The following is a 13,610-nucleotide window of genomic DNA, read 5'->3' as shown; positions in this document are numbered from 1 at the left end:
TGTTGGAAACAGGATGCTGGGCTTAATGAACCTTCAGTCTGACCCAGTATTTGAAATCCTTCTGTTCTTATGTACCTGCCATCCCCCAGATGATTTGCTGCCACACACCTATCTGCCATGCCCCAGATGTTCCACATTAGGGGTCTTGCTGCTACTGTTCTACCTACCTACTATGCCCCTTATATACCATCTTAGGAATGTTATTACGGCTTTTCAAACCTGCAATGCTCCTCACATATCATTTTCTGGGTCTTACCATTATTCTTCCTACCTGCCATGACACTCCTATACCCCTTGCCCCCCATCTTGTAGGTCTTCCTGCTCTTATGTTTACTTTCCATGCTACTGATATCCCACTTTAGGGGCCTTGCTGCACATGCCTGCCTACCATGCTCCAGATGTTCCATTTGAAGTCTTGCTGCTACTACTCTGTCAACATGCCATGCCCAAAATATACCATCTTAGAAGTCTTGGTACTACCAATTCTGCCTGCCATACCCCTGATAAAACACCTTAGGTGTCTTGCTGCTACTGCTCTGCCCTGCTCTAAGATGTACCACCTTAGGGGGCTTTACTGCTACTGCTCTGCCTTCCTGCCATGCACCCAATATAATACCATAGGGATCTTGTTGCTACCTCTGTCTACCTTCCATGCCCCTTATATACCCTAGAGATATTACTGTTACTCTGCCTACCTGTCATGCCTGTGATATACCATCTTGGGAGTCATCCTATTCATATGCCTACCTACCATGCCTATTATGTACCAGCATGGGAGTTTTGGTCTCTCCATGTTTTCTCTTTGGCTCTCAGCCTACGTCTCCTACCCTGTTTGGTTTTTTTTTTGTTGGTTATACTGGGGTGTTTTATCCCCAGAAATAAAACTTGGAAAAAGAAAAAATATACATGTTTCTCCTTTCATCTCACCTCTTTCCTGGTTGTTTTGTTCTACCCCTCTACTACTCTAGCCTATTTCTCCTACCTTTTTTTCCTTTTTGCTTATTCTGGGGGATTTTGTCCTCAGGAAAAAAAAATTGAAAAACTATTTAATAAAAAAAATACAAGTTTTTGTCTCCTACCCCATCTATTTTCTGATTTTCTACCTTACTGTACATCTCTAGGATCCCAGCCTAGTTCTCTCACCTTTCTTATTTTTTGGTTATTCTGGGATATGTTGTCCCCAAAACACCTGTCAGAAGGAAGACATGCAGGTACAATAGAAAATATGCACAGCAGAGACCATTTATATGTTCCAAATTTGGGAAAGGTTCAATAATAAAAGACAACTAATGCAATGCCAGAACGTCAAAGGGAAGAGACTAAAACTCACAAATTACCTAGAAGGTCACACTGAGAGACCATTGCCATGTTCTGATTGTGTAATAACTTTCAATTGGAAAGCAAACATCACAAGAAACCCAAAATTACATCCAGCAGCAAGATCAATTTCAGATAAGGAATATAATAAAAGTTTATATCACAAAAGTGATACTGATGACAGATCATTCTAAATATGACAAGTGGCAAGTACTTCAACAAAAAGATAGAGATCTCCTATGCCACTGACTTGCTGCTATACCCCTCATGCTAAACCTTGGGAATCTTTCTGCCCCTTAGGTTTGCTGCTATACCTTACCTAGACTTTACACATTGGCAGTCTTTTTTAATGTGTCTGCCTTTTTCTGGGATTCCCAGAGTTTCCATGCAAGTGGCAGAATTACTGAAAGCATGTTAGGTGTCTTGGTGACACTCTGCCTTGCTACCATACCCCAGTCTCTACACTTTGGTGATCTTGCTGTTACTCTGCCTTGCTAGTGTATCCCAGCCTCTATACCTTGGGGGTCTTGCTGCACATTAACCTTACTGCCATACCTCAGACTCTACACCTGAGTCTTACTGCCATATCCCAGACTCTATACCTTGGGGTATTCTTCCCACTGGGGGGGGGGGGGGGGGGGGCGGCTATGTTCCTCTCATGGTGTTTTGGTGTGTTGATGACATATTTTCTTCTGATTTTTAGCCTTATTTATTTTTATTTTAAAATTATTTATATACTGCACACTCTGCATATCATGGTGGTTTACAGTAAAATTACTCAATCAACCACAGCTCTCAATCATCGCACTCAACCGTTCAACAACCCAACACAACCCCAGCAGTGCTAGACACCTTCGAGCCCACGTCCACCTTAGAAATAGAGAACATCCTTAAGAAGATAAAACCATCCTCTCGATCACATTCCTTCAAATCTGCTGAGTTTGATCCCTAACATCATCGCCAAACCTGTTGCAGACATCATTAACTGCTCTCTCACCCAAGGCCAAGTCCCTAACCAACTCAAGTTGGCTATGCTCAAACCTCTCCTCAAAAAACCCAACCTTCCCACCTCAGACCCAGCTAAATTCAGACCCATAGCAAACCTTCCTATGATAACAACTTTCTCCATAATTTTGTCTGACAACTTACAGAATTCCTTGACGAAAACAACATCCTCACCACAAACCAATTTGGTTTCCGTAAGACCAGGAACACCGAATCGCTATTAGCCTCACTATCAGACACTATTATCATCAATCTGGAAAAAGGCCAACCTTGCCTCCTCGCACTTCTGGATCTCTCCTCAGTGTTCGACACCGTAAACCACCCGTGCCTCCTTCAGCGCCTAACTGACATTGGCATCACAGGAGCAGCATTCAATTGGTTCAAATCGTTTCTGGAGAACAGATCTTACAAGGTCAAGATAAATAACAAAGAGTCTCACCCCATTGAATCCAAGATGGGGGTACCACAAGGATCATCTCTTTCTCCGACTCTTTTCAATATATATCTTCTCCCGCTCTGTCATTTACTTACCAACCTCAAGCTAATACACTTCCTATACGCGGATGACATACAAATTCTCATCCCTATAGCAGTCTCTCTACACAAAGCTATGTCATACTGGAATAAATGCCTCTCAGCCATCAACAACCTACTCGCCAGCCTCAACCTGGTTTTAAACACAAACAAAACCGAAATCCTCCTTATAGCTCCTGAAAATTATGTCCCACCCACCCCTCCAACCGCTAGCCAATTTCCGGATACCTCCATGCACACCACCTCGCCTCAAGTAAGAGACCTGGGTGTCGTCCTAGACAACGGATTCAGCCTCGACAAATTCGTAAATAACACCACAAAAGAATGTTTCTTTAAACTACAAGTTTTAAAGAAACTAAAGCCACTTCTACTCTACAGAGACTTCCGCATAGTGCTACAAGCCATCATACTCCTGAAACTGGACTACTGCAACTCTCTCCTTCTAGGCCTTCCAGCTTGCACCACCAAACCACTTCAGATGGTCCTGAATGCCACAGCAAGAATTCTCACAAATGCCAAAAAAAGGGATCATATCACCCCAATCTTCCAGCATCTCCACTGGCTTCCGATTAAATACAGGATTCAGTTCAAATCCATAATGATGATACACAAGGCCTTACATAACATCTCTCCTCTCAACTTAACTTTTCAACTTCAGCTACACACCTCCAAGAAACCGACTAGAAGTGCATACCAGAACAGGCTAATCACCCAACCGGCAAAATCCTCCCTGAGGAAACGCGCACTATCCACAGCGGGCCCTTCACTCTGGAACTCGCTACCTCCAGACCTTCGCCTTGAACCTTGCCATACTACATTCAAAAAGAAACTTAAGACTTGGTTGTACACACAAGCATTCCCTGAGAGCTAAGAGCAGGAAGAATGACAATTTCAGCTTAGTCGTTGTCCCCCAGCCCCCGGCATACAAGTTCCTGAAGAGTCCACTATTGAAATGTATATAATCATGTTTCTGTTCACTGTAAGCTCCACTAAGTTCCTCCTTGCACCTTCATGTTTCTTGTTAACTGTTCAGCAAATAACTATTAATTGTTAATTGTTTAATCTATTCAATGTAAACCGCACACGAGGCGATAGTTCTTCTTCCTTGTAAACCGGTGTGATATGTACATTATACAGGAACATCCGGTATATAAATCCTATAAATAAATAAATAAATAAATAAATAAATAAAAACATTTATAATAAAAAAAACATTAAATTTGTTTCAAACTGGACATGACATTTTTCATAATTATCACTTTCTGGACACATATCAATCGGAGGTTATATCACCTTATTGGTGCCTTAGAGTTTTTTCTACCACATTTTCTGATTTGGGAAATCATTCTGATTGGGACATAAGAGTTAAATGCCTTCCAGGATCCTCAGCCAGTAGAAATACCAACCCGATAGTTAATGTAATTACAGAAGAAAGTAGAAACTTTGATATCAATGTTATCATCCATTTGGGGGCTAATGACCTTTCTAGAAATGCTATCCATGAAGCACAGAAAGATTTCCAAAATCTAGGGAAGATTATTTATTTACTTAACGATTTTATATACCGACATTCGTTTGCACGTCACATCAGTTTACAGTGAACAGTTGAAAAATGAAAAGACGTTACATATTAACAATTTGAGTAACTGTGACTTAACAATTTGGACAGCTATGTAGTTTGAAAGGTGAACAAGTGGTAGGAACATAGGAGGGAAAAAGCAAAAAGGAACAAGTAACTATAATAATTGTAACTGAAGAGGTGAACATGTTGTAGGAGGGGTTCAGAGATTTAGTGGAGTGCTTGCATAGAGGAAGGAGTGTGGGTGTCAGTGAAGGGAGAATGGGAGGATTATTGGTAGGCCTTAAGGATCCTGGAAGGGATTTAACTCTTATGTCCTGATCAGAATGATTTCCCAAATCAGAAAAAGTGGTAGAATAAACTCTAAGGCACCAATAAGGTGATATAACCTCAGGATGATACATGTCTAGAAAGTGATAATTATGAAGAATTTCATGACCGGTTTGTAACAAAGTTTATGTTATTTTATTATAAAGGTTTTTACTGTAAACCACCATGATATGCAGAGTGTGCAATATATAAATTTTTTAAAATAAAATAAAAATAAATAAGGCTAAAATCAGAACACCATGAGAGGAACATAGCAGCGCCCCCCCCCCCCCCCCCCCCCACACACACACAGTGGCAAGAATACCCCAAGGTATAGAGTCTGGGATATGGCAGTAAGACCCCTCAGGTGTAGAATCTGAGGTATGGCAGTAAGGTTAATGTGCAGCAAGACCCCCAAGGTATAGAGGTTGGGATACACTAGCAAGGCAGAGTTACAGCAAGATCACCAATGTGTAGAGACTGGGGTATGATAGCAAGGCAGAGTGTCACCAAGACACCTAACATGCTTTCAGTAATTCTGCCACTTGCATGGAAACTCTGGGAATCCCAGAAAAAGGCAGACACATTAAAAAAGACTGCCAATGTGTAAAGTCTAGGTAAGGTATAGCAGCAAACCTAAGGGGCAGAAAGATTCCCAAGGTTTAGCATGAGGGGTATAGCAGCAAGTCAGTGGCATAGGAGATCTCTATCTTTTTGTTGAAGTACTTGCCACTTGTCATATTTAGAATGATCTGTCATCAGTATCACTTTTGTGATATAAACTACTATCCATACCCAGACGTAAGAAGAAAGGATGAGGCCTTCTCCTAGCAGCCAAGAAACCACTAGGCCTGACATTGCAGACATCCAATTCCACAGCAAACATAGAATTCGCACTATTCAACTCTAAACATCTGATCATTGCACTAATCTACGCTCCCCCCCGGAATTCTTGAATCAAACCCTTCCCCTATCATAGAGCTAACAGCAAAACACTTGAACTCCGGAAAACCAGCCATCTTGATGGGCGACTTCAACCTCCATGTGGATGCCCAACCTCAATCCTCAAACTGTAAAACTCTCCTCTCCTCCCTCAACCATATGGCTTCAGACAAATAGTAAAAGATCCTACCCACAAAGCAGGTCACACCTTAGACCTTATCTTTATAAATGAAGCTCTCTCATCTCACTCCACTCCTACCTGTTCCACAGTACCTTGGTCTGACCACAGCATCATCACATCTATGTTAGAGATATCAGATCCTCCCCCCCATACAACACAAACAATCTCCATTTCGGTTAGAAAACAATGCTCAGGAGACTACCTCAGCAAACACTTGACCAAGGAACTAAGGAATCTAGACCTCATAGACTCCAACTCAGCTATATCTTCATGGCTCAACATCACTAAAAGGTAGCCGACCAGCTATGTCCCATGAAAACAAAGATCATCAACCCAGACAAAGACAACAGGAAGCCTTGGTTCACTACAGAGCTGAAGTCACGCAAACACGAACTTAGAAGCAAAGAAAACCAATGGCGAAAAAACCCAACTAAGGCATCCCTCCTTAACTACAAATCATGTCTCAACACATACAGAAACAAAATCAACAAAACAAAGAAAGATTTCTTCTCCAAAAAAATACACCACTTCTCATTTGATTCTAGAGCACTCTTCGCCTATGTCTCAGCCCTCACAACACCTCCTGGTCCGTGCATCCCTGATGACCAAGCTCACAAAAAAGCCAATGATCTAGCCAACTACTTTGATAATAAAATTACCACACTCATTGCCCCTCTCAAAGGGACACCCCCGCATACAAACAGCACCAGCCTCCACAGCTCGCAAGCATCTATAGCCCCAGCTCTTCAACCCAACACTTACACTGCAGAGCTTACTTTGCTCGAACCGACATCCGCCTTGGAAATAGCAAACATTCTCAAAAAGATAAAACCGTCCTCTCACCCCCTAGACCATATCCCATCAAACCTGCTGAGTTCCATCCCTGACACCGTGGCCAAGCCACTTGCAGATATCATTAACCGCGCTCTTGCCCAAGGACAAGTTCCCGATCAACTCAAATCTGCAAGGCTCAAACCTCTCCTCAAAAAACCTAACCTTCCCACGACAGATCCTGCCAACTACAGACCGATAGCAAACCTTCCTATGTTAGCCAAAATTATGGAGAAAGTGGTTAACCGACAACTTTCTGAATTCCTAGATGACAACAATATCCTCACCAATAACCAATTTGGATTCCGGAAGAAAAAGAACACCGAATCACTATTAGCTACTCTAGCTGACACCATTATCTTCAATCTTGAAAAAGGCCATCCTTGCCTTCTCGCACTCCTAGATCTGTCAGCAGCATTCGACACCGTGAATCACACCAGCTTACTACAACGACTCACAGAGATCGGCATCACAGGAGCAGCGTTCAATTGGTTTAAATCCTTCCTGGAGAACAGAACATACAGAGTAAAAATAAATAACAAGGAATCTCATCCCATACAAGCCAAAATGGGGGTACCACAGGGATCCTCACTCTCCCCCACCCTTTTCAACATATATCTTCTCCCACTCTGTCACCTGCTCACCAACCTCAAGCTTAACCATTTCATATACGCGGATGACATTCAAATCATCATCCCCATAACGGACACCTTACACAAGACCATGTCCTACTGGAATAAATGCCTCTCCACCATAAAAGAGCTTCTGACCAGCCTCAACCTGGTTCTGAATACTAACAAAACGGAAATCCTGATAATAGCACCGGAAAAATCTACCCTGCTGACCACAAGCAACTCTCCAGTCACCTTAGGATACACCACCTCACCGCAAGTCAGAGATCTGGGTGTAATACTAGACGACAGATTCAACCTCAATAATTTCATCAACAACACCACCAAAGAATGCTTCTTTAAATTACAAGTTTTAAAAGAAACTAAGCCACTTCTACGCTACAGAGATTTCCGCACAGTACTCCAAGCCATCATTCTCCCGAAACTGGACTATTGCAACTCTCTTTTGCTGGGACTCCCCGCCTGCTCCACCAAACCCCTCCAGATGGTACTAACTCCACAGCAAGAATACTCACCAACGCCAAAAAAAAGACCACATCACCCCGATCCTCCAGCACCTCCACTGGCTCCCCATTAAATACAGGATACAGTTCAAAAGCAGCATGATGATGCATAAGGCACTTCACAGCTTATTAGGGATGTGAATCGTGTCCTCGATCGTCTTAACGATAGATTTCGGCTGGGAGGGGGAGGGAATCGTATTGTTGCCGTTTGGGGGGGTAAAATATCGTGAAAAATCGTGAAAAATCTAAAAATCGCAAAACCGGCACATTAAAACCCCCTAAAACCCACCCCCGACCCTTTAAATTAAATCCCCCACCCTCCCGAACCCCCCCCAAATAAGTTAAATAACCTGCGGGTCCAGCGGCGGTCCAGAACGGCAGCGGTCCGGAACGGGCTCCTGCTCCTGAATCTTGTTGTCTTCAGCCGGCGCCATTTTCCAAAATGGCGCCGAAAAATGGCGGCGGCCATAGACGAACACGATTGGACGGCAGGAGGTCCTTCCGGACCCCCGCTGGACTTTTGGCAAGTCTCGTGGGGGTCAGGAGGCCCCCCACAAGCTGGCCAAAAGTTCCTGGAGGTCCAGCGGGGGTCAGGGAGCGATTTCCCGCCGCGAATCGTTTTCGTATGGAAAATGGCGCCGGCAGGAGATCGACTGCAGGAGGTCGTTCAGCGAGGCGCCGGAACCCCTCGCTGAACGACCTCCTGCAGTCGATCTCCTGCCGGCGCCATTTCCGTACGAAAACGATTCGCGGCGGGAAATCGCTCCCTGACCCCCGCTGGACCTCCAGGAACTTTTGGCCAGCTTGTGGGGGGCCTCCTGACCCCCACGAGACTTGCCAAAAGTCCAGCGGGGGTCCGGAAGGACCTCCTGCCGTCCAATCGTGTTCGTCTATGGCCGCCGCCATTTTTCGGCGCCATTTTGGAAAATGGCGCCGGCTGAAGACAACAAGATTCAGGAGCAGGAGCCCGTTCCGGACCGCTGCCGTTCCGGACCGCCGCTGGACCCGCAGGTTATTTAACTCATTTGGGGGGGTTCGGGAGGGTGGGGGATTTAATTTAAAGGGTCGGGGGTGGGTTTTAGGGGGTTTTAGTGTGCCTGCCGGCTCATGATTCTAACGATTTATAACGATAAATCGTTAGAATCTCTATTGTATTGTGTTCCATAACGGTTTAAGACGATATTGAAATTATCGGACGATAATTTTAATCGTCCTAAAACGATTCACATCCCTACAGCTTATCCCCACTCAACTTAACCTTCAAACTGCAACTACATACTTCAGATAAGCCGACTAGAAGAGCATATCAAAATAGAATGATTACCCAGCCCGCAAAATCCTCCCTAAGAAAACGCGCTCTATCAACTGCGGGCCCGTCCCTCTGGAATTCCCTACCACCAGACCTCCGCCTTGAGCCGTGCCACACTACTTTTAAGGCGAAACTAAAGACTTGGCTCTTCCTGCAAGCATTCCCAGAGAGCTAAGAACTAGAAGACATAACAACCCCTGCCCTTTGGTTCTAATGTACTGCCTTATTTATCCAAGATTATAAATTGCCTTATTTATATGTTTAAAGTTGAGACTAATTAGTTCCTGTCTTCTTATTACTTAGATCGAGTATTCTGATTTGTTCCATGTAAATGGCCATGTTAACTGTTCCTTGTAAACTGTTCCTTGTAAACTGTTCCATGTAAACTGCCACCCGGCAGTAATTATTACTGTTCTTTGTGAACCGGAGCGATATGTATTGTATACAGGAGCTCCGGTATATAAAAACCATAAATAAATAAATAAATTATATTCCTTATCTGAAATTGATCTTGCTGCTGGATGTAATTTTGGGTTTCTTGTGATGTTTGCTTTCCAATTGAAAGTTATTACACAATCAGAACATGGCAATGGTCTCTCAGTGTGACCTTCTAGGTAATTTGTGAGTTTTAGTCTCTTCCTTTTGACGTTCTGGCATTGCATTAGTTGTCTTTTATTATTGAACCTTTCCCAAATTCGGAACATATAAATGGTCTCTGCTGTGCATATTTTCTATTGTACCTGCATGTCTTCCTTCTGACAGGTGTTTTGGGGACAACATATCCCAGAATAACCAAAAAATAAGAAAGGTGAGAGAACTAGGCTGGGATCCTAGAGATGTACAGTAAGGTAGAAAATCAGAAAATAGATGGGGTGGGAGAAAAAAACGTGTATTTTTTTTATTAAATAGTTTTTCAATTTTTTTTCCCTGGGGACAAAATCCCCTAGAATAAGCAAAAATGAAAAAAAAAAGGTAGGAGAAATAGGATTAGACATATGGAAAATCATTACCTTTTTGAAATAGTACCTGTTCATGTAAAGGGGAAGGAAAGGCTCTGCCAGATAGATAACTTTAATTTCTGACTCAAAAAAATGGTATAAAGAGAGTGGTTTTACATTGGAGGCTGGGGGCATGTATGGAGTAATAGAAGGTTATATGGTAAGCATGGTCTACATTTGTTCTTATCTACTGATATACCTAATATGTAGAATTAAAAAGCACACCCTTATGAATTTAATTCATATACTGTATGTGAAAAATCTAAAACAGGAAATTCTAAAGAAGGAAAAAAACTTCAGATGCCAAATTTCAAGCCAAGAAGGCTTTCAAGATGGATTCAGAATGCACCATCATCAGTCAAAAAACCATCTTTTTTCCTAAAATCTTTCTTTGTGATCTTTCTACATTTTTTTCTTTTCTTTTTTCATTTATATATTACTGGGTGACTACAAAACCAAGACTAAATGTCCCAGCAGGAGAAGTTCATTAATGCATACTGATATCGATCAATCCAATTATAAAATATAAACTTAGTTTAGTGATGAAATTCCAAATGTATGTACCCCAAAATGTTCCAATTGTGTTCCTTCCAATTTTATTCCATCAGCCTTTCAATCCTATGGGCTGTGTCAGGATAATGGAGTGCTCATGAAGAATGGAATGAGCACTAAGTTTGTAAATAGGCATGTGCATCATCCATCTCAAATATGATTGCTGAAACAACAAAAACAGGCATTAATCTCACAATACCTATAAAAAAGTGGCATTGTGCTGTGCTTCAAAAAAACCTCAAACATTATCCATACCAAATTCACCTATCAAAAGAAATAAACAGTAAAATCATGGCTGAAATAGGAACAACTTATTTCACAATCTGTCTATATACATTTTTACAAAAGCTTACCACATTGATTAAAAATCCTGAAAAAAACTGTGTTGTGAAAATTGCTTATACCTACTCTCTGAACCTTTCATCAAATGAATGATGTTGAAAAATGCTTATATCTACTCTCTGAATGTTTAAAAGATTGGCTTCATTTGAAACCAAAACATGTCCAATCAAAAGACTGTATGTTCTCAAAGCTGATTGGAGGTTAATACTGTTGTTGACCAATCAAGAGCACCAGTTGTAATCCCCTACAGATCTTATATAATCTTCTAGTGGAGTCCAGGGGCAACTTAATTAAGATGACTACTAGGGATGTGAATCGTTTTAGGATGATTAAAATTATCGTCCGATAATTTTAATATCGTCTTAAACCGTTATGGAACACAATACAATAGAGATTCTAACGATTTATCGTTATAAATCGTTAGAATCGTGAGCCGGCACACTAAAACCCCCTAAAACCCACCCCCGACCCTTTAAATTAAATCCCCCACCCTCCCGAACCCCCCCCAAATGAGTTAAATAACCTGCGGGTCCAGCAGCGGTCCGGAACGGCAGCAGTCCGGAACGGGCTCCTGCTCCTCAATCTTGTTGTCTTCAGCCGGCGCCATTTTCCAAAATGGCGGCGAAAAATGGCGGCGGCCATAGACGAACACAATTGGACGGCAGGAGGTCCTTCCGGACCCCCGCTGGACTTTTGGCAAGTCTCGTGGGGGTCAGGAGGCCCCCCACAAGCTGGCCAAAAGTTCCTGGAGGTCCAGCGGGGGTCAGGGAGCGATTTCCCGCCGCGAATCGTTTTCGTACGGAAAATGGCGCCGGCAGGAGATCGACTGCAGGAGGTCATTCAGCGAGGCGCCGGAACCCTCGCTGAACGACCTCCTGCAGTCGATCTCCTGCCGGCGCCATTTTCCATACGAAAACGATTCGCGGCGGGAAATCGCTCCCTGACCCCCGCTGGACCTCCAGGAACTTTTGGCCAGCTTGTGGGGGGCCTCCTGACCCCCACGAGACTTGCCAAAAGTCCAGCGGGGGTCCGGAAGGACCTCCTGCCGTCCAATCGTGTTCGTCTATGGCCGCCGCCATTTTTCGCCGCCATTTTGGAAAATGGCGCCGGCTGAAGACAACAAGATTGAGGAGCAGGAGCCCGTTCCGGACCGCTGCCGTTCCGGACCGCCGCTGGACCCGCAGGTTATTTAAGTCATTTGGGGGGGGTTCGGGAGGGTGGGGGATTTAATTTAAAGGGTCGGGGGTGGGTTTTAGGGGGTTTTAATGTGCCGGTTTTGCGATTTTTCGATTTTTCGATTTTTCACGATATTTTACCCCCCCAAACGGCAACAATACGATTCCCTCCCCCTCCCAGCCGAAATCGATCGTTAAGACGATCGAGGACACGATTCACATCCCTAATGACTACAGCTCCAAAACTGTTACACATGTTATTAATGCTCCCTATTTATATGAAGGCGAAAGATCAAAGAGCTATACAAAAAATGTTTGGGAGATTTTTATGGTGAGGCAAGAGAGCGTGTTTACCCTATTCATCAAAGATGGCTCCAAAACTTAAAGGAAGAATGGGGGAGGCTGACTTTAAAATGTATACTTGGGCAGCTAATCTACATTTCTTGGGAGATTGGTTATATGATAAATCTGAGTATACCGATCACGAGTTGGTACAGGCCCTTTGTGCTCCTTTTGAAACAACTTTTATTCTGCATGTTAAACCCGAAGAACTGCGTAATGTAATTACTAGGGATGTGAATCGTGTGATCGATTGTCTTAATGATCGATTTTGGCTGGGAGGGGGAGGGAAATCTGATCGTCATGGTTTTTTTGTTAAAAAATCGTCAAATCGTAAATCGGCGGAAAAACCGGCACACCAAAACAACCCTAAAATTCACCCCGACCCTTTAAAACAAATCCCCCACCCTCCCGAACCCCCCCCCCCCAAATGTTTTAAATTACCTGGGGTCCAGTGGGGGGGTCCTGGTGCGATCTCCCGCTCTCGGGCCATGGCTGCGTTAATAGAAATGGCGCCGGTGGCCCTTTGCCCTTACCATATGACAGGGCAAAGTTAGTGCCGGCGCCATTTTGGTTCCTCTCACCCGACGTCATGAGTGCAGGAGATCGCTCCTGGACCCCCGCTGGACCCCCAGGGACTTTTGGCCAGCTTGGGGGGGCCTCCTGACCCCCACAAGACTTGCCAAAAGTCCAGCGGGGTTCGGGAGCGACCTCCTGCACTCGGGCCATATTGCCAATATTCAAAATGGCGCCGGCGCTACCTTTGCCCTGTCATATGGTAAGGGCAAAGGGCCACCGGTGCCATTTCTATTAACGCAGCCGTGGCCCGAGAGCGGGAGATCGCGCCGGGACCCCCCCCCCCCCCCCCACTGGACCCCAGGTAATTTAAAACATTTTGGGGGGGTTCGGGAGGGTGGGGGATTTGTTTTAAAGCGTCGGGTGGGTTTTAGGGTTGTTTTGGTGTGCCGGTTTTTCTGCCCTCCCCCGATTTACGATTTTTTGATGATAAATCAGGGGAATTGCTATTGTATCGCGGCTCTAACGATTTTTGACGATTTAAAA

At 43.9% G+C, this 13,610-nt stretch overlaps 1 long non-coding RNA gene across 1 annotated transcript in view; it reads right to left on the bottom strand.

Moving 5' to 3' along the window:
* LOC115082091 overlaps nucleotides 1–13,610 on the bottom strand; it is a 47,669-nt gene that overhangs the window by 8,138 nt on the left and 25,921 nt on the right. The window contains exon 2 of the long non-coding RNA XR_003854070.1: nucleotides 10,705–10,855. This is a non-coding gene — a long non-coding RNA (uncharacterized LOC115082091). The remainder of the gene's footprint in view (nucleotides 1–10,704; nucleotides 10,856–13,610) is intronic.

This window comes from Rhinatrema bivittatum, chromosome 1 (assembly GCF_901001135.1).
Source record: "Rhinatrema bivittatum chromosome 1, aRhiBiv1.1, whole genome shotgun sequence".
In the NCBI taxonomy this organism is placed as follows: domain Eukaryota; kingdom Metazoa; phylum Chordata; class Amphibia; order Gymnophiona; family Rhinatrematidae; genus Rhinatrema; species Rhinatrema bivittatum.
The sequence above is the reverse complement of the archived record's forward strand: the minus strand, read 5'-3'. Positions and strand labels throughout refer to the sequence as shown.